The following is an 18,836-nucleotide window of genomic DNA, read 5'->3' on the forward strand; positions in this document are numbered from 1 at the left end:
AAAACCCGCATGCCGCAACGAAGACCCAACGCAGCCAAAAATAAGTAAATCGATAAATAAACTTATTTTTAAAAATCTATATGAGCAAAATTAATATTTTATGGAGAAATTCAAGAAAGACCTTATTAGATTGATTACCTTCTCTCCCACAAATGTTTGTAACTCCCTGAGGACACGGAACCAAGCTACTACTGACAGTCCCCTAAGTGACCGCCACTGTACTCTTCAGGCCGTAGGAGGTTAGTGAATATTTTCTGACCTAGTGAGTTTTCTAAGTACTAATATATTCTACCTTAGAGGAGCATTTTGATTTAGTAGTTAGGGTAACAGCTATGCACTAGGTGTTTTATGTTTTAGAGAATGGAAATGTCTAAACCATGATGTTCCAACTTTAGTAAGATAAAAAGAATTTCCTGTCTAGTAAAAAACATGTTTCCCAATAAAATAATTGACCCTCACTGAAATTACTGTTCAAAGAACTAGGAAGCAGAGAATCAGTCATAAGTCTGGAATGGTTAAAAAGAGGCTGCTGAAAGCACAGCTGATTTATAGTGCTTGGACTCGAGGTGGAAGTTTATGGACAAGACACTTTCTGTCATGTATTTTCCCAGTGACAGGGCATTTACAGACTAGTCAAGTGTTATTGAGCTGAAGAATCTGACTGACCTATATCCCAGGGAATTTCCATGTGGGGCACTGGATAGCCTGGCTATGAGACCTTTAGAAGCTCTCCTCCTACTCTCTTGGAAGCAAAAGCAAATTCCAAGACAGTTAGTGCTTTCCCTTTGGTTTAGGAATATCTGGGTTGGGAGGTAGGATCCCAGACATGTGCTAGCCTGGAGGACTTGCACCGGGACAGCATGGCTCCAGGAAGGCCCAGGGAGAGAGTGCAGACTCATCTGGGGCCATCCCACTTTTAAACTACACCCAGAGAACTTCTAGAGTCAAGAATCCTTCAGGATATTCTAAAGTCCTACAGATAAGTGTTGAAGCAATTACATACTGTTCATTTTACAGGTATGCATTCCAGTGTTTCCAATACAGAGCTCCCTTTAGAGCTACTGATTTGCCCAAGTCAAATGTTTATCTCTTTGAACTTCAATCCTAGAAGCAGACTATTTAAATCTCTAATGCAAAGGCTTTCAGAGAATGGAGGTATTGTACCTTTTATAGTAACTTCTGGGGCTTTGTGATTACACACATTTTTTTTTTTTGGAGGGGAGTCAGGGGAGGAAAGAAATAGATGAGAGAGATTAAGAAGTACAGACTTCCAGTTGCAAAATAAATGAGTCAGGGCATGAAATATACCCTGTGGGGAATATAGTCAATAACTATGTAATATCTTTGTATGGTGGCATATTGTAACTAGAGTTATTGTGGAGATCATTTTGAAATGTGTAGAAACAGTGAATCACTATGTTGTGTAACAAGAACTAACATGCTGTAGGTCAATTACACTTCTTTTTTATTTTTAATTTTTATTGGAGTATATGTGCTTTACAATGTTTTGTTAGTTTCTTGCTGTACAACAAAATGAATCAGTCATATGTATACATATATCTACCCTTTTTTCGATTTCCTTCCCGTTTAGATCACTATAGAGCACTGAGTAGAGTTCCCTGTGCTATACAGTAAGTTCTCATTAGCTATCTATTCTATACATAGTTGTGTATATATATATATGTCACTCCCAATATCCCAGTTCATCCCACCCCCCCTTCCCCCCTTGGTAACTGTAAGTTTGTTCTCTACATCTGTGACTCTATTTGTTTCGCAAATAAGTTCATCTCTACCATTTTCCAGATTCCACATATAAGTGATATTATATACTTGTTTTTCTCTTTCTGACTTACTTCACTCTGTATGAGAGTCTCTGCGTCCATCCACATCTCTGCAAAAGGTACTATTTAGTTCTTTTTATGACTGAGTAATACTCCATTGTATATAGGTACCACATCTTCTTTATCCATTCCTCTGTCGATGGACATTTAGGTTGCTTCCATGTCCTGGCTATTGTAAATAGTGGTGCAATGAACGAACATTGGGGTGCATGTATCTTTTTGAATTATGGTTTTCTCTGGGTATATGCCCAGTAGTGGCCTTGCTGGGTTATATAGTAGCTCTATTTTTAGTTTTTTAAGGAACCTCCATGCTGTTCTCCATAGTGGCTTTATCAATTTACATTCCCACCAACAGTGTAGGAGGGTTCCCTTTTCTCCACACCCTCTCCATCATTTATTGTTTGTAGATTTTTTGATGATGGCCATTCTGACTGGTGGGAGAATTCTGACTCATTGTAGTTTTGATTTGCATTTCTCTAGTAATTAGTGATGTTGAGCATCCTTTCATGTGTTTGTTGGCCATCTATATGTCTTCTTTGGAGAAATGTCTATTTAGGTCTTCTGCCCATTTCTTGATTCAGTTGTTTGTTTTTTTAATATTGAGCTGCATGAGCTGCTTGTATATTTTGGAGATTAATCCCTTGTCAGTTGCTTCATTTGCAAATATTTTCTCCCATTCTGAGGGTTGTCTTTTTGTTTTGTTTATGGTTTACTTTGCTGTGCAAAAGCTTTTAAATTTAATTAGATCTCATTTGTTTATTTTTGTTTTTATATTCATTACTCTAGACACATTCTTAAAGAAACAAAAACTATTGTATCATAACAATTTTAAAACATACAGAAAAACAGAAAAAAACATGCAAAAAAGACATATACTTATCATCCAGATTCAACACCTGTTAACATTCTGTCTTTTCTGTTAATCTAGATCTATACTCTATATCCAAATCTATGCTTGTATCATTACTTATGTTTATCTTTTTGGCTATATCATTTAAAATAATTTACAGATATCATGATTCTTCCCCCTAAATTCTTTAGTATGAGAAGAAATGCTCTCCTAGTATGATCATCTACCTAACAAAATCAACAATTCCCTAATAACATCAAATACCTGTTCTATATTCCAATTTTCCCAAATGTCTCTCCACCAGGATTCAATCAAAAAGTACTCAATACCTACGTTTGTCTCTTAAGTCTTTCTAAATCAAGTAGTTTCTCCCTCTTTTTTCTCCCCAAGCTATTAACTTTTTTAAGACATCAGACCCAACGTCCTATAGAATGTCTTACATTCTGTGTTTGACTGTGTTTTCATCTATGATTTATTGTTTCTCTATCACCTGTAGTTTCTATAAGCTGAAATTTAAAACTAACATCATGATTAGATACAACTTAAATACTTTTGTGAAAAATAGTTCGTGGAGGGCTTCCCTGGTGGTGCAGTGGTTGAGAGTCCGCCTGCCGATGCAGGGGACACGAGTTCGTGCCCCGGTCTGGGAAGATCCCACATGCCGCAGAGCGGCTGGGCCCGTGAACCATGGCCGCTGAGCCTGCGCATCTGGAGCCTGTGCTCCGCAACGGGAGAGGCCACAACAGTCAGAGGCCTGCGTACCGCAAAAAAAAAAAAAAAGTTCATGGAGAAAATTGGTTTTCTTGTTGCATTTAATTTACAGAATGTCTGAGTTGTTCATGATTAAGTGGTGCCACTGAATTAATGTCATTAGTCAGATCTTTCCACCATAAATGTATGCTTTCTCCTTTGCAATTAACAAGTAAACTGTGGAGAGATACTTAGCATTATGTGAATATTTTTTTACCAACATTTCCCCAAAAAGTGTTAGCATCCATTGAAGTCTCTTCCCTTAGGTTTTTCATTAAGATTAGCAAATGGTGATTTTCCAATTCTACGTTTTTTTACATTTATTATTATTATTCTGTAAATAAGTAAAAGCTTTTTTTTTATCAACTAGGGTCACTTTTTTAAAATCCTTGAATCTACAGTTCTTATTGAAAAAACAGGATATTCTATTTTGTTCTCATCTTTTAATTACCAATCTTCAAAGTAAGGAATTGGTATATTATTCATCTCCAGTGGTGATAAATGAGTTTGTTTGATTTATAGTATCTTTTCTTAGTATTACTATTAACTCAATGATATGTATTTATATAATAGATTCCAATGAATTATAGTTATTATTATTGATGTTTGAACTCTCCCAGTTTGGATCAGGAGGGGTCACTCCAGGCTGGCAACTGCATCCTTTTAACATAACCCATTTGTCCTTGAATAGTTATTTCTCAGAATATGTAAAACACTCATGGTGTTAAAGGCTCACGCTGTCACCGCACCCTGCCACCTCCCTCCCACTCCCTCCTTTAGAACCAGCCATTTCCTAAGGGTCTCTGCTTCCTTCAGTGTGAATAATAATTAGAAAATTAAATCTGGGTGTGAGGAGTGCTGATTTCCACAAGGAACATTATTTTTTCTGGATGTTTTTCAGTGGAGAGAGCTAGAAAATTTATCTTGTAAAATTATATTTTTATTTGTTATTTTCAACTTTTAACATTACATGGTTTTATTTGACATTAAAAAAATTTTTTTTTTTTTTTTTTTTTTTTGCGGTATGCGGGCCTCTCACTGTTGTGGCCTCTCCCATTGCAGAGCACAGGCTCCGGACGCACAGGCTCAGCGGCCATGGCTCATGGGCCCAGCCGCTCCGCGGCATGTGGGATCTTTCTGGACCGGGGCACAAACCCGTGTCCCCTGCATCGGCAGGCAGACTCTCAACCACTGCGCCACCAGGGAAGCCCCTAAAGAATTTTATACATATATCTCTTTTCTATTTTATTGCAACTCTTGGGTCTTAAATAATACAATTACTATGAACACAAAACAACCAAGATAATTTTAAGATTCCCCTGCATTTTAAAAAAATTAATTTATTTTTATTTTTGGCTGCGTTGGGTCTTTGTTGCTGCACTCAGGCTTTCTCTAATTGCGGTGAGCAGGAGCTACTCTTCGTTGTGGTGAGCAGGCTTCTCATTGCAGTGGCTTCTCTTGCTGCAGAGCACGGGCTCTAGGCGCGAGGGCCCAGTAGTTGTGTCTCGTGGGCTTAGTTGCTCCATGGCATGTGGGATCTTCCAAGACCAGGGCTCGAACCCGTGTCCCCTGCATTGGCTGGCAGATCCTTAACTACTGCGCCACCGGGGAAGCCTCCCCTACATTTTTTAACTTTAAAATACACCTCTAAGAATAAAGAGTGTGTCGTACGTTCTAAAGTCATTCTGATGTGAACACATATTTCGAAAATCTTGTAAGTGCTACACATTTTTTATTTGTCTTATAAAAACCATCTCTTTACATTTCCTTTCTCTTGTTTTAGTGCAGACCTTCTAGTAGCTTCCAGTTAACCTGTAGTATGAAATCTAATTGAATTTGGTCCTCCCAACCATTTATTCTACATTTCTATAATCTCTGTTATTACTTGTAAACCAAGACTCCTCCCTCCAAATAAAGAAAAATTTAATTCTGTGACACTCCAAACCCGATGCCAATTCTTTTAATTACTTCCTCACTTTCAGAACTAATCCAACATCTTCCTCCAAAATTAACAGGATCTTCTCTAGTAATACCAGCAATTATATATTTTGAAAGACACTTGATAATATTTTTATGCTGTTTGACATAGGTGTTGTGAATAGAAAGTCTTTTTAAACCAATCACAACATGACACCCAGATACTCAGAAGTTAAGTGTTAGGAATAATCCACTGTTGAGCTGGAAAAGGGAAAGCCTTGAGCTGAACCAATTATTCTGACAACTTAGACAGGAAAAGGAATTTAACTAAAGAATAGTTCTACAGTGGAGAAAGTGGGAGAAATTTGGCTAAAATTATCCCAGTTGAGTGTCTAGTTTGATCAAATCCTCAAAATAATGGCTGGGTTTTCTATTTCTTTCTATCTGACACCATGGGCTTTTTTGCAGTCTTTGAAGCATTGTGGGAAATAATTTAGTAATGCATTCTTGTCCATTATAAGATTTGCAGTGTTTTTCACCATGGCTTTGGGTGTTTTCTTTCTGTAATAACTTTGACCCTCACCTGATATTTATCATTTACTCAATTGATGATCTATTTCTCACACAAATAATTTTGGGGGAAATTTTATGAAGCAGAAAACTTGCAGTGCTCCATGTAAAGTTCTGATATTTCCATAACCTTCACTAATAGTCTGCCCTGATTCTTGTGAGAAATTAACTTTTATCTCATTCTAAGACTCAATAACAAGATAAAATGATGTTAAAAATAAGTTTAATTTACCTGAGAATGTTATCAAAGTATGCTAGATATCCGAGTCACATTCTAAAAATAATGTGAACAGAGTTGATTACATATATTAAACAAGAATATTTAATAAAATTTGTACTGGTGTAGATCCTTCTAGATCTTGAACAACATACTGTAAAATACTAATTTACTGTCTTCTATGCGATAGTTTGACTGCATTGTTTTATTTAATCTCAGAATGTATACTTTAGACAAAAAGAACCCTCAGATGGAATAAATAATATTGACTAAAGGGAAAACTGAACTGTAGTAATTTTTAAAGGAAATATAAGTATACAGAATTTAACTGCATGCAAAGTCTTTAATCTTAAGTGTTTTCAAATGGATACCATTGTGTTTCATTGTATGCAATATTTCACTTTCTATGCATTTTAAGGGCATCTAATTTTGAAGAAAGCAAACAGAGCTACATGGAAAAGAATATGTCGAGATGTTTACTGCTGAGTATCTTGGGAGCTGGAACACTGACCTTGAAGATTCATTACTAATAATGAAAAGGTGGCATTATTTGTGGGTTCACATTAGGAATATTGAAATCTAAGAGCAAGTTGTGAAGCTCAGATTCTTTTAAAATCCCAAATTTAATTTTTCTTTGGGATTTAATATTAACAGTAGACAGAAGAATCAAATGGAGGAGACTGAAGATCATCGATGTTAGTTTGTTTGAGAGAGAACTAGACATTAAAAGCGTAGTGAAGCAAAAGAGAAGAAATGAATTAAATTCACAAAATACTATGATAATGTTCTTCAGCTGCTGAAGAACACAAGCAATAATGTTTCCAGCCACAGACATCTTAAATAAGAGCATTTGATACGTGACAGCTGTGGCAGTCAGATAAGAAAAGTATTGTGAAACACTAGAGAAGTAATTTTCCTGCAACTTACTTAGAGTAGCCAGGGCTATAAAGGTGCTGGGAGAGGGGTGTGGGGGGCGTAGAAAAATCAACCCCAGACTTGGAGAGAAAAAACTCAATACTTATTTTGTAAACATTATACATTGAAACAGTGATACCATTATTCCACTTCATTTCCCATGGTTTTGAAATATAAATCAGCCCAGTGAAGAATTCTCACTGATACCAAGATGCGTTTCTTGGTAGTTGTCAAATGTTGTGAGACAGCTGTAAAACTGCTAAGAGTAATTCAGTTTTAGCAGATTCTAATGACATTTGTGTTGACAGAATAATATTCATGGCATGTAGCTGGACAGAGCCTCGTGGAGATCTAATAACCTCCTGGCCTAATGTGAATGCCTATTGTATCTCCCTAAAGAAGCGAGGAGAGTTATTTGAAACAAGGTACAGAGACACACTGTCTTCTGTTTCTGAAATTTCCACTGGGCATCTAGCCTAGATATCAGTGCATTTACAAAGTATTACACACTTTAAAAAGGAAACACAAAATCTAACTATAGACCAGCAAATTGCTGGAGCATCTTTAAACTCTGTCCTCTCCCCAAGACTGCTGAGTACAGTTACAAGAGCAAGAAAAGGGGTAGAAGAGGAAAAAAAATTTACCCTTCTATGAAGGATAGGCTATGAAATCATAGGGAAAAAATGTTCTGACAAAATACAGTGTATAATCTTTTCAAAATACCCTGGATGCCCCTTTACCCTGAGTGCTTCAACTGTGAAAATAATATGACTTAAAAATTGTAAAATGCATCTTTTAAGAATTTGAGTTTTAAAGTAGATTAGTTATAACACTGTGGCTATTATTCCCACAGCTTCCCTGAGGGGCTTAGCTTACTTTCTCACGGAAGAAGTAATGCTGTGTATTACAACTCCTAGAAAGAACTCAGCCTGCTCTTGAAATAGCTACGTAGTATTCCAAAAATAAGAATTTTATGACTATGGGAATCCCAGGGTCAAAAATTTTGCCACCAGGGACCATAGTCCCATGCCAGCTTGCTTCCTCTTCTTTGAGGGAAGCCAGTGACTTTGATGCTGCTCTAAAGGCCAGTCTTTTTCAGAGGTGACCCAGAGGGATTGCGGATCAGATAGAACGAAGGGGTATTTGCATAGGTCAGCAGAAGTGGAAAGAATAGAGAAGAAAATCAAAATGAAAGTCAAAAGAAAACCCAATTTATTCTGGAACATGTAAAATCAAATATAGAAAAACTGGGAAAACCTAGTTTCTCTATACAGCTAATGCTGTGAACCAAAATATGTTTTTTACTAATTCTTTTAAAGGGTCTGTTAAATCACCTGGCCTTAGAAATCTTCCTTTATCGTTTATTTTTCTCTTCATGATATACCGGTAGAGTGCTTGGGATGTAACTTAAGTGAAAATAAATTCAGGAAGACTCGGTCGCCCCTGCCTGAGGCATATACTTCGTTTGCTCTGTTCACCTGGCACTTGTCACATACTGCCTTACTTCCTGATTTTATAGATTTGTCTTATTTCCCTTAATAAGGCATAAAATTCTTGAGCACAGGGATCCTGTCTTATTCAACTTGTCTCCTTCAAAGTGTGATAGATCCCAAAGGAGGACCAGAGATGGCAAGATAAACTGGATCCACAAAAGCACAGCCCGAAGAAAACAAAATCACGTCACAGAGAAATGCCCTTCATCTTCTTCTCAGACACTGATGACTATTTCTACAGAAAGAGCATGAATATCCTGACAGAAAATTGGATGGATGTGGCCATAGTAATGGATTCCATTTTTAGAAACAAACACATAAAATTTTTAATATATTGGGACTTCCCTGGTGGCACAGTGGTTAAGAATCCACCTGCCAATGCAGGGCACACGGGTTCGAGCCCTGGTCCGGGAAGATCCCACATGCCGCGGAGCAACTGAGCCCATGCGCCACAACTACTGAGCCTGTGCTCCAGAGCTCGTGAGCCACAACTACTGAGCCCGTGTGCCACAACTACTGCAGCCCGCGTTCCTACAGCCTGTGATCCACAATGAGAAGCCACCACAATGAGAAGCCCACACACGGCAATAAAGAGTAGCCCCCACTCACCGCAACTAGAGAAAGCCCGCACACAGCAACGAAGACCCAACGCAGCCAGTAAATAAATAATTTAAAATGTAAAAAAAAATTTTAAATATAATTTTACTCTTATTTCCCAAAATAAATTGTATATTTAACCTCAGGGTTGCAGGGTGACAACCACAGTTATACATGTTTGGAAGTAAAAAATGTTTTTTCTATAATAGGCTAATATTTCTTCCACACCATTCAACTGGGAAGTAGAAGAAGAGAATACTTTCACTTGTTCATTAAGAGTGCATGTCATTCTTCTAGTATTTAAAGAGTACTGCACTAACTGCCCCTACTTCAGATAAAGACTCGGTCTTTCCGACTGCAGCTCATGCCACCCTCCCACAAGCATGTACACAGCACACATATGTGCACACAGATACATACACATAGCTCCTCCACAAGATGGTGTCCAGGTGAGTGAAGAGGAAATTGGGTGCCTTTTTAGCAAAGGGGGGAGAGAGACTTCAGTCCACAAGCTTTTATTTGCAGCTTCACTTGTCCTTGTTCCGAAGTACCAGTTGAAACTGTGGCTTGTTCTAACTACTCTGGAAGGACATCCCTTGGTGACTGGTGCTGTTGATGCCTCTGAGTCTGAGCCTCAGCCATGCTGTGGCACCTCACGGGCCTCCGCCCAGCAGTGGATCTCTCACCATGGTGCTGCATTGGCAGACTTGTTGGCCCTTAGCTCAGGGACCTCCTGCTTCTGAATCCTTTCCATGACACACAGAAGCTTGAAAATGCCAACTCAGACCCATTTTCTGCCTCAGTCAACAATGCTGCTTCCACAGCTCAGTGGCCCTGATACAGCTGCCCCTTGGTAGATGGGCCCTGGGGCTTCACGCTTTTTATTATGCTGGTGGCAGTTCCTCTGCGGTCTCCATTGTTAATATGGGACCTGCCTGTGAACAGCCTTCTCCCAAAGTTCGAGTTAGAAAAAGGAGCGTAAGTCCCTTTGATTCGTTTCCCCTTCAAATGATCTAAGAGCCCCGGCCTTCCCTTTCATTCTAGAAGAGAGAATTGAAAGAGAAACATACCTACTTTCTTTTCTTATCCTTTTCCTTGTCACCATTTCACCATCATTTAAGGAGCAGATTTCCCCTCTCTTTTGTCTTCTGGTTTAGAAGGAATTCACACTATATCACATCCTCCTCTTTCTCAAGGTACATTTGTTCTGCTTCCTTCCAGAGGCTTTGAGGGTGGACAAGGTGCAGAGAGAGAGGCTGGATAACGAATAAAGGCTTTGCCAAAAAAAATGTTTCCTCATTTTATAGCAAATGAGTGGCTTTACAATCGGGTCCAAAAAAGGAAAACACTTGGTGAAACTGAATTATCCTTTTAACCACAGGCGACATCAGAAATCGTAGCGGAATCTAAAGCAGCCAATGTCAGTCCTTCTCTAGATGTTTGTATCAGGATTCTCACCACTGTGAAACACTCTTCCCATAAGGGTGGTTGAACACAGCTGCAAAGTCTGCTCTTGAAGGCATGAGGTATTCAACCACAAACATTTTTTTCTCAAAATATCAGTGGTTGTATCATGAAAAAATCATTCATATGATATTACCTTAAATGTTTAAGAATAACAGTGAAAAATAGCACTGCAGTATTAACTAATAACAACCACGAAAAATTTTTAGAAACACTGAAGAATTTAGTTGGATTATGCCCAATTACATTAGCAACTGGAAAATATTTCTGTACAGGAATAATATGAAAAACATGGATCTAATCCAGAAAATCTACTACCTAATAAAATGAAGTAACACCTTTTAAAAATTTTCAAAATAACCTTAATTTAAGACCTAACTCCATGGCAGAGTGAGAAGAGGTGAGTCTAATTCTAGAATCAGTACTATTTCCTTAGTTCAGTTCCATTCAGCTAGTGCCGTCAGCATGATCTGCATGCTTTTTCCCTGGGCCTAACTCTCAGTTTAGCTAAATGTTTATCGATTCTTTGCTAACTGTCCAGCATTCTGATAAGCATCAAAGATTGAGCAGTCCCTGCTCACAGGGTGCTTTATAATCAGTAGGGAGAAATAAATGTACAGTTAATGATAATTCAAAGTACAGGAGGGCACATGTCACAAGAACAGTATAAAAAGATTAGCTAAGGACCATGCAGATTCCATTACTGATGTTTCTTTTCAAGTTTTATTTTAAGAACTTTATTTGGTATGTGTTGTTAGTGGAGTTTATCCAGACTACAACAATTTTAGAATATTACCTTAAAAGTTTATTTACTGATAGGAAGTCTCTTAGAAGAGTAGCTGGTTAGGGAGAAGGAGGTAAAGACATTAACTTGTAGGATACAAAACTGATAAAACTATTATTCTTAAACCTTCATATATTATCACAAAGGAGAGACTATAGGAGCAGTTTTATTTTTTTCTATAAACAACCATCAAGATACACTTCACCTGTTTAAAACATCTATTCTCCATCAAATAAACCCTTATAATTTATTTTAACCTGTTTTTATCTGTATTGTTGTATAGGGAATATAGTATTTCCCTAGATTTTATATTCACTTAAGAGTTTCGTGGCACTTGTTATTAACTGTTCAGATTGACATATGTAGACCTAGGAGAAAGATAAGTGACTGTATTCTGCAGCACTAAAAAATATAAAAATAGGGGCTTCCCTGGTGGCACAGTCCTTGAGAGTCTGCCTGCCGATGCAGGGGACATGGGTTTGTGCCCCGGTCTGGGAAGATCCCACATGCCGTGGAGCGGCTGGGCCCGTGAGCCATGGCCACTGAGCCTGTGCATCCGGAGCCTGTGCTCCGCAACGGGAGAGACCACAACAGTGAGAGGCCCGCGTACCACAAAAAATAAATAAATAAATAAAATAAAAAATAAATAAAAAAGAAGAAAATAAAAGAAGGAGTCAATGTCATTGTGCCAAGTTACCAGATGGAAGAAAATAATAAAGATTAGAGCAGAGACTAATGGAAAAGAAAACAGAAAAACAATACAAAATATTAACAAAACTAAGAGTTGGTTCTTTGAAAATATAAACAAAACTGACAAACTGTTAAGCTAGAGTAGACAAGAAAAGAAGAAAGATGATCCAAGTATATAAAATTATAAATGGAAAAGGAGACAACTGATACCACAGAAACACGAAAGATAATAAGAGACTACTATGAACAATTCTACCCCAACAAACTGGACAACCTAGAACAGATGGATGAATTCCTAGAAATATACAACCTACCAAGACTGAATCATGATGAAATAGAAAATCTGAAAAGATCAATGAGTAAGGAGTGAAGGAGTAACCAAAAACCTGCTAATAAAGAAAAGCCCAGGACCAGATAGATTCACTGTACAACTCTACAAAACATTTAAAGAAGAATTAATGTCTATCCTTCTTAAACTCTTCCAAAAAATTGAACAGAAACATTTTCATACACATTTTATGAGGCCAGAATTACCATTATACTAAAGCCAGATGAGCACACTAAAAGAAAATAAAATTGCAGCAATTTGCCTAATATAGATGCAAAAATTCTCAACAAAATTGTAGCAAACTGAATTTAATAGCAGATTTAAAAGATCATACACCGTTATCAAGTGGGATTTATCCCTGGGATGTCAGAATGCAAATCACCCAGTGTGTTATACCACATTAATAGAATGAAATAAAAATCATACGATCACCTCAATGGATGCAAAAAAAGCATCTGACAAAATTCAACATCCATTCATGATAAAAATTCTTAACAATTTAGGTAGAGAAGAAACGTACCTCAACATAATAAAGGCCATGTAAGACAAGCCCACAGCTAACATCATACTCAACAGTGAAAGATTAAAAGCTTTTCCTCTAAAATCAGGAACAAGACAAAGGAGCCCACTCTCACCACTCCTACTCCACATAGAAATGGAAGTACTAGTCAGAGCAATTAGGCAAGAAAAAGAAATAAAATGTACCCAAATTGAGAAGGAAAAAGTGAAATTGTCCCTGTTTGCAGATGACATGATCTTAAATATAGAAAATCCTAAAGAATCCACCAATTTTTAGAACTAATACCAGAATTCAGTGAAGTTGCAGGATACCAAACCAACATACAAAAATCAGTTGTGTTTCTGTACACTAACAACGAACTATCTGAAAAAGAAATAAAACAATCTCATTTACAATAGCATCAAAAACAGTAAAATAATTAAGAATAAATTTAAACAAGGAGATAAAAGATCTGTACACAAAAAACTATAAAACACTGATGAAAGAAATTGAAGAAGGCACAAATAAATGGAAAGGTATTTTGTGTACATGTATTAGAAGAATTAATATTGTTAAAATGCCCATACTACCCAAGGCTATCTATAGTTTCAACGCAATCTCTATCAAGAATCCAATGGTATTATTTACAGAAGCAAAAACAATCCTAAAAATTATATGGAGATAAACATAAGATCTTGAATAGTCAAAGTAATCTTGAGAAAGAAGAACAAAGCTGGAGGTATCATGCTCCCTGATTTCAAACTATTTACAAATCTACAGTAATCAAAACAGTACAATACTAGCATAAAAACAGACACATAGACCAAAAGAACAGAGTTGAGAGCCCAGAGACAAACCCAAGCATATATGGTCAATTAATTTGACAAGGAAGCCAAAAATACTGTATTGGAAAATGATAGTCTCTTCAATAAATGATGCTGGGAAAACTACATCTTAACACACAAAAGAATGAAACTAGACCCTTATCTTACACCACTCACAGAAATTAACTCAAAATGGATCAAAGACTTAAATGCAAGGTCCGGAACCAAAAAACTCCTAGAAGAAAACATAGGGGAAATCTCCTTGACATTACTCTTTGCAAAGGTGTAATGGATATGACACCAAAAGCAAAAATAAATAAGTGGGATTACATCAAATGAAAAAGTTACACAACAAAAGAAGCAATCAACTAAATGAACCTACAAAAGAGAAGAAAATATCAATATCTGCAGACTATATATCTAATAACAGGCTAATATCCAAAATAGATAAGGAGATCATACTTCTCAATGGCAAAAAACAAAAAGTCCACAAATAATAAGATGGACAAAGGACCTTAACAGACATTTTTCCAAAGAAGATATCTGAATGACCAACAGCTATATGAAAAAATGCTCAATACCAGTAATCATCAGGGAAATGCAAATCAAAGTCACAGTGAGATAGCACTTTATACCTGTTAGAATGGTTATGATCAAAAAGACAAGAGAGGGGCTTCCCTGGTGGCGCAGTGGTTGGGAGTCCGCCTGCCGATGCAGGGGACACGGGTTCGTGCCCTGGTCTGGGAAGATCCCACATGCCGCGGAGCGGCTGGGCCCGTGAGCCATGGCCGCTGAGCCTGCGCGTCCAGAGCCTGTGCTCCACGACGGGAGAGCCCGCAATAGTGAGAAGCCCGTGTACCGCAAAAAAAAAAAAAAAAAAAAAAGACAAGAGAGAAAAAGTACTGATGAGGATGTGGAGAAAAGGGAACCCTTATCTGTTGGTGGGAATGTGAATTGGTGCAGCCACTATGGAAAACAGTATGTAGGGTCCTCAAAAAATTAAAGATAAAATTACATATGATCCAGCAATCTCACTTCTGGGTATATATTTGAAGGAAATGAAATCACCATCTTGAAGAGATATCTGCACCTCCATGTTCACTGCAACATTTTTTACAATAGCCAAGACATGGAAATAACCTAAGTGTTCACTGATGAATAAATTGATAAAGAAAATGTGAGATATATATATATATATATATATATATATATATATAAAATGGAATATTACTCAGCCATAAAAAAGGAAATCCTGCCATTTGAGACAACGCAGATGAAACTAAGGGGCATTGTGCTAAGTGAAATAAGTCACACCTTGAGATAAATATTGTATGATCTCACTTAACATATGGAATCTAAAAAAGCCAAACTCACAGAAAAAGAGAACAGTTTGGTGGTTACCAGAGGCAGGGAGGGATGTGGGAGCAATGGGTAAAGATAGCCAAAGGGCACCAACTTCTAGTTATTAGATAAACTTTAGGAATGTCATATAGAGCATGGTGACCATAGTTAACACTACTGTATTGCATATTTCAAAGTTGTGAGAGAGTAAAGAGTAAATCTCAAAATTCCTCACCAGAAAACAGTGGCAATTACATGAGGTTATGGATGTGTTAACTAACCTTATTGTGCTAATCAGTTTGTAGTAAATACATATATCAAATCATTATGTTTGTACATCTTAAACTTACACAATGTTATATGTCAATTATATATCAATAAAATTGGAAAACAAAAACTCATCAAATTGCATACATTAAATATGTGCAGTTTATTGTGTGCCAATTATACCTCAATAAAATTGTTAAAAATGAATAAGTAAATTCTTTTTCAAAAATAACGGGAAGACTGTCTCAGGAAGAGAGAAAGGAATGTGCAAAGCCATGGAAGCTTGAGAGAGGAGTTCCAGGTCCCTCAATTAGCATAAATTTCAATGTGACATCAGTATAGGTGTGGAAGGAGGACCCATGAGGAAAGAAAGGACAGCAGAGTGGAAAGATCAGTCCTAAAACTTTGGTTCCTCTTAGAGGTAAAAAACTTTCATCTGTTTATGCATTTCTATTCCACTTTGCTCTAGAAAGAAATTCTGGCAACTTAATAATTTACAATGAAATGATTCTGTAGATCTTTCCATAAGCCCATAAATTGGATGGGCTCCCCAGCAACACTACCATATGCAATTTCTTTGGTGGAATGTGAAAAGCTAGAAACCAAAAAGGAAACAGTTATTAAATGTAATTTTAACAGACTCCAATTTGGAAAAATATGTAATGAGAAACAAAACAGAAATATTAAAAATAGTCATTACTTAAGTAGGGAATCCTGGATTGAGAAAAGAAAGTGATGTCACATACATTACTCTTAGTGTTGTCATAAAACCAGGCCAAACAATAAGAAAAAAATCTGTAGACAGTAATCTGTCATGAGTCAGAGGAAAGTCTCAATCATCCATGAACATTTTTCCAATTCTAATTGATTTAATTCTGTGAATACTGAGATTTGTTTAAAGAAACACAACAATACAGGAAAGAAGCTAGATGGAACTTGCCAATAAATAAAGTATGCCAACTTCTATGCCAAGTTATGTTGCCAATATTCTTTAAAAGCAAAGCCCAGAATTACTATTAAGTGATAATTAAAAGAAAAACACATGCTCAGGGCCAGACTGATTTACTGGGGGAGGGTAAATTTTGACAGCCTTGTACTTCATAAATTTGTGAGTAATTCTGTTATATAGTGGACTAACCCAGGCTAATATATACATGCTTTAACTGATTAAAAATGCCAATCTATGCTGATCAACTTACTGTTTCTCTTGCCATAAATTCAATCATTAATTCACTGTGAGTCACTACATAACATAAAATACATTTTTAATTATTATAAATCCATATTTTGAGAGAAAACTAAATCTAGCAATGTTCCAGCAAACAAAAGAAGGAAAGGAATAGAGCCTTAAGAATAATCTCTCTGACAAGTTTTAACCAGAATGGAATAACTGTAGAGACTTTTCTTTATCTAAAATTAATGTCAGTCTAGGGACTTCCCTGGTGGCTTGGTGATTAAGAATCCGCCTGCCAATGGAGGGACACGGGTTCGAGTCCTGGTCCAGGAAGATCCCACATGCCACGGAGCAACTAAGCCAGTGCACCACAACTACTGAGCCTGTGCTCTAGAGCCTGTAAGCGACAACTACTGAGCCCATGCGCCACAACTACTGAAGCCCACGTGCCTAGAGCCCGTGCTCCGCAACGAGAGAAGCCACTGCAATGAGAAGCCCACGTACCGCAACAAAGAGTAGACCCCCTCACCGCAACTAGAGAAAGCCCACGCGCAGCAACGAAGACCCAATGCGGCCAAAAAATAAATTAATTAATAAATTAATTTTAAAAAATAAAAATTAATGCCAGTCTATACAACAAATAATCTCATGCACTAGCATGGGCTTATACCGTTCTGATAAACCCAGAGAATAATGGGGAAGTCACCAAGTTAGGCCATTGTCTCTGGAAATATTTGACTTCTATAATACTTAGTCCACTTACAGACACTTATAACCAACCTATATGCCTTTTTGCCATATGCCATTTTTATAGATGTGCTTAATACCGTGATTTTTTTTTTTTTTTTTTTTTTTGCGGTACGCGGGCCTCTCACTGCTGTGGCCTCTCCCGCCGCGGAGCACAGGCTCCGGACGCGCAGGCCCAGCGGACCGGGTCACGAACCCGCGCCCCCTGCATCGGCAGGCGGACTCCCAACCACTGCGCCACCAGGGAAGCCCAATACCGTGATATTTTTGATCCTAAAGTTATTTGAACTGTATTTCAAGGCCCAGTTCACTGTACCATGAGTCCAGCTCACAGGAGTAGATAGAAAAAAGAAAGAGGCTCTAATTTCTCTCCTTTAATTCTCAGAGCACGTTAGAATAACTCCACGACCTGGTGTCACAGAGGAAAATGAAATGGTACTTTTTGTTTCAGATAGCCGCTTGAACACCACCATGGAAAAATCTTCACCATGTAGGGAGAGTTGCAAGGCTGTGATCTGGGTGTCCTGCAAACTCCCCATTTCTAAGATTATATTTTGTTTTACAAATGAAAGTTTGTTTCATAAAACACAGTACAGCTCTACTTGGGCTTGTTAAAAGACTGTACATTCCACAGCGGCTACAGAAAATGGATGCAGAAATCAGAGCCCTGGGGTTATTTGCCTGAAAGGATCTGGAGAAATACAAAACTGCTTTTATAAAAGTCTTTCTAGAAATCAGACTGCTGTGATTAGGATGTGAAAATTGAGGGGTTTGCTTTCTAATATTTCCATTTCCATGCTCCCTTCTGGGTTATGACAATTAATTGGCCTACTTGGGGCTAAGTGCAGCCAGCTCTGTGATAATTGCTAAAAAACCTATCCTGGAGCCAAAATAACTCCTTGGGAATTTCACTTTTCAGTCAATGAGAGACTCCAGGACAAATACTTAATCTCTGTCTGATACATCCCTCCCAGTTACCTTTACAGGATGACTAAAGGGTCCACATGTTGGCAGTGGCTTTTTTTAAACCTTGTGAATAATAATAATAAAAAAAATGTGTGCAGTCTGAAGTTATATTATTAAACATTAGAGTAGCAAAATCTTTTGAGAGCTATAGTACTGAGTCTTGCTGACTTTCATCTAGTTTGCCCATGACTGAAGTGATCCATGTGGATTAAGGCAATAATTCAATCTGAATGTTTGCTTTGTATTTTAAAAACAAATGAAATGTTGAACCGTTGTCAGGTGTTAGCTTGATCTTTATTGTAACTCTTTGCTAAGATTATGAGGATTACACTGAGCACTTGAAGTAAGATTTGAATAGTGACAAATACCAGGTTACTATTATCTGGTTTCAGCATCAATCAAAGAAGTGTTAAATAATCAGATAATGTCTCCAAGCTCTCAAAAAAACGAAATCCCTTTATGCTAATCCACACATGCTACTAATCATGAGGCAACCACAGAAACTACCCAGAAAACAGTATATATGGTTGCATTCACAGATCCTGTATTCAATATAAATTAGGAATTAAGATACTCTGTTCTGATTCATCCACATGTCTTAT

General features: G+C 37.4%; 1 long non-coding RNA gene across 3 annotated transcripts; it reads left to right on the forward strand.

Annotated features, from left to right (window-relative positions):
- The first annotated feature begins 713 nt into the window (after positions 1 to 713).
- Positions 714 to 9,326, forward strand: LOC137216158 (uncharacterized). Of its 3 annotated transcripts, XR_010939619.1 has the most exons (4): positions 719 to 1,017; positions 1,592 to 1,631; positions 6,564 to 6,685; positions 8,659 to 9,326. It is a non-coding gene; the product is annotated as an uncharacterized lncRNA (long non-coding RNA). The 3 variants fall into 3 exon arrangements; XR_010939618.1 differs by having other exon boundaries at positions 714 to 1,631; XR_010939617.1 differs by lacking the exon at positions 1,592 to 1,631 and having other exon boundaries at positions 730 to 1,017.
- The last annotated feature ends 9,510 nt before the right edge of the window (positions 9,327 to 18,836 follow it).

This window comes from Pseudorca crassidens, chromosome 21 (genome assembly GCF_039906515.1).
Source record: "Pseudorca crassidens isolate mPseCra1 chromosome 21, mPseCra1.hap1, whole genome shotgun sequence".
Lineage (NCBI taxonomy): Eukaryota > Metazoa > Chordata > Mammalia > Artiodactyla > Delphinidae > Pseudorca > Pseudorca crassidens.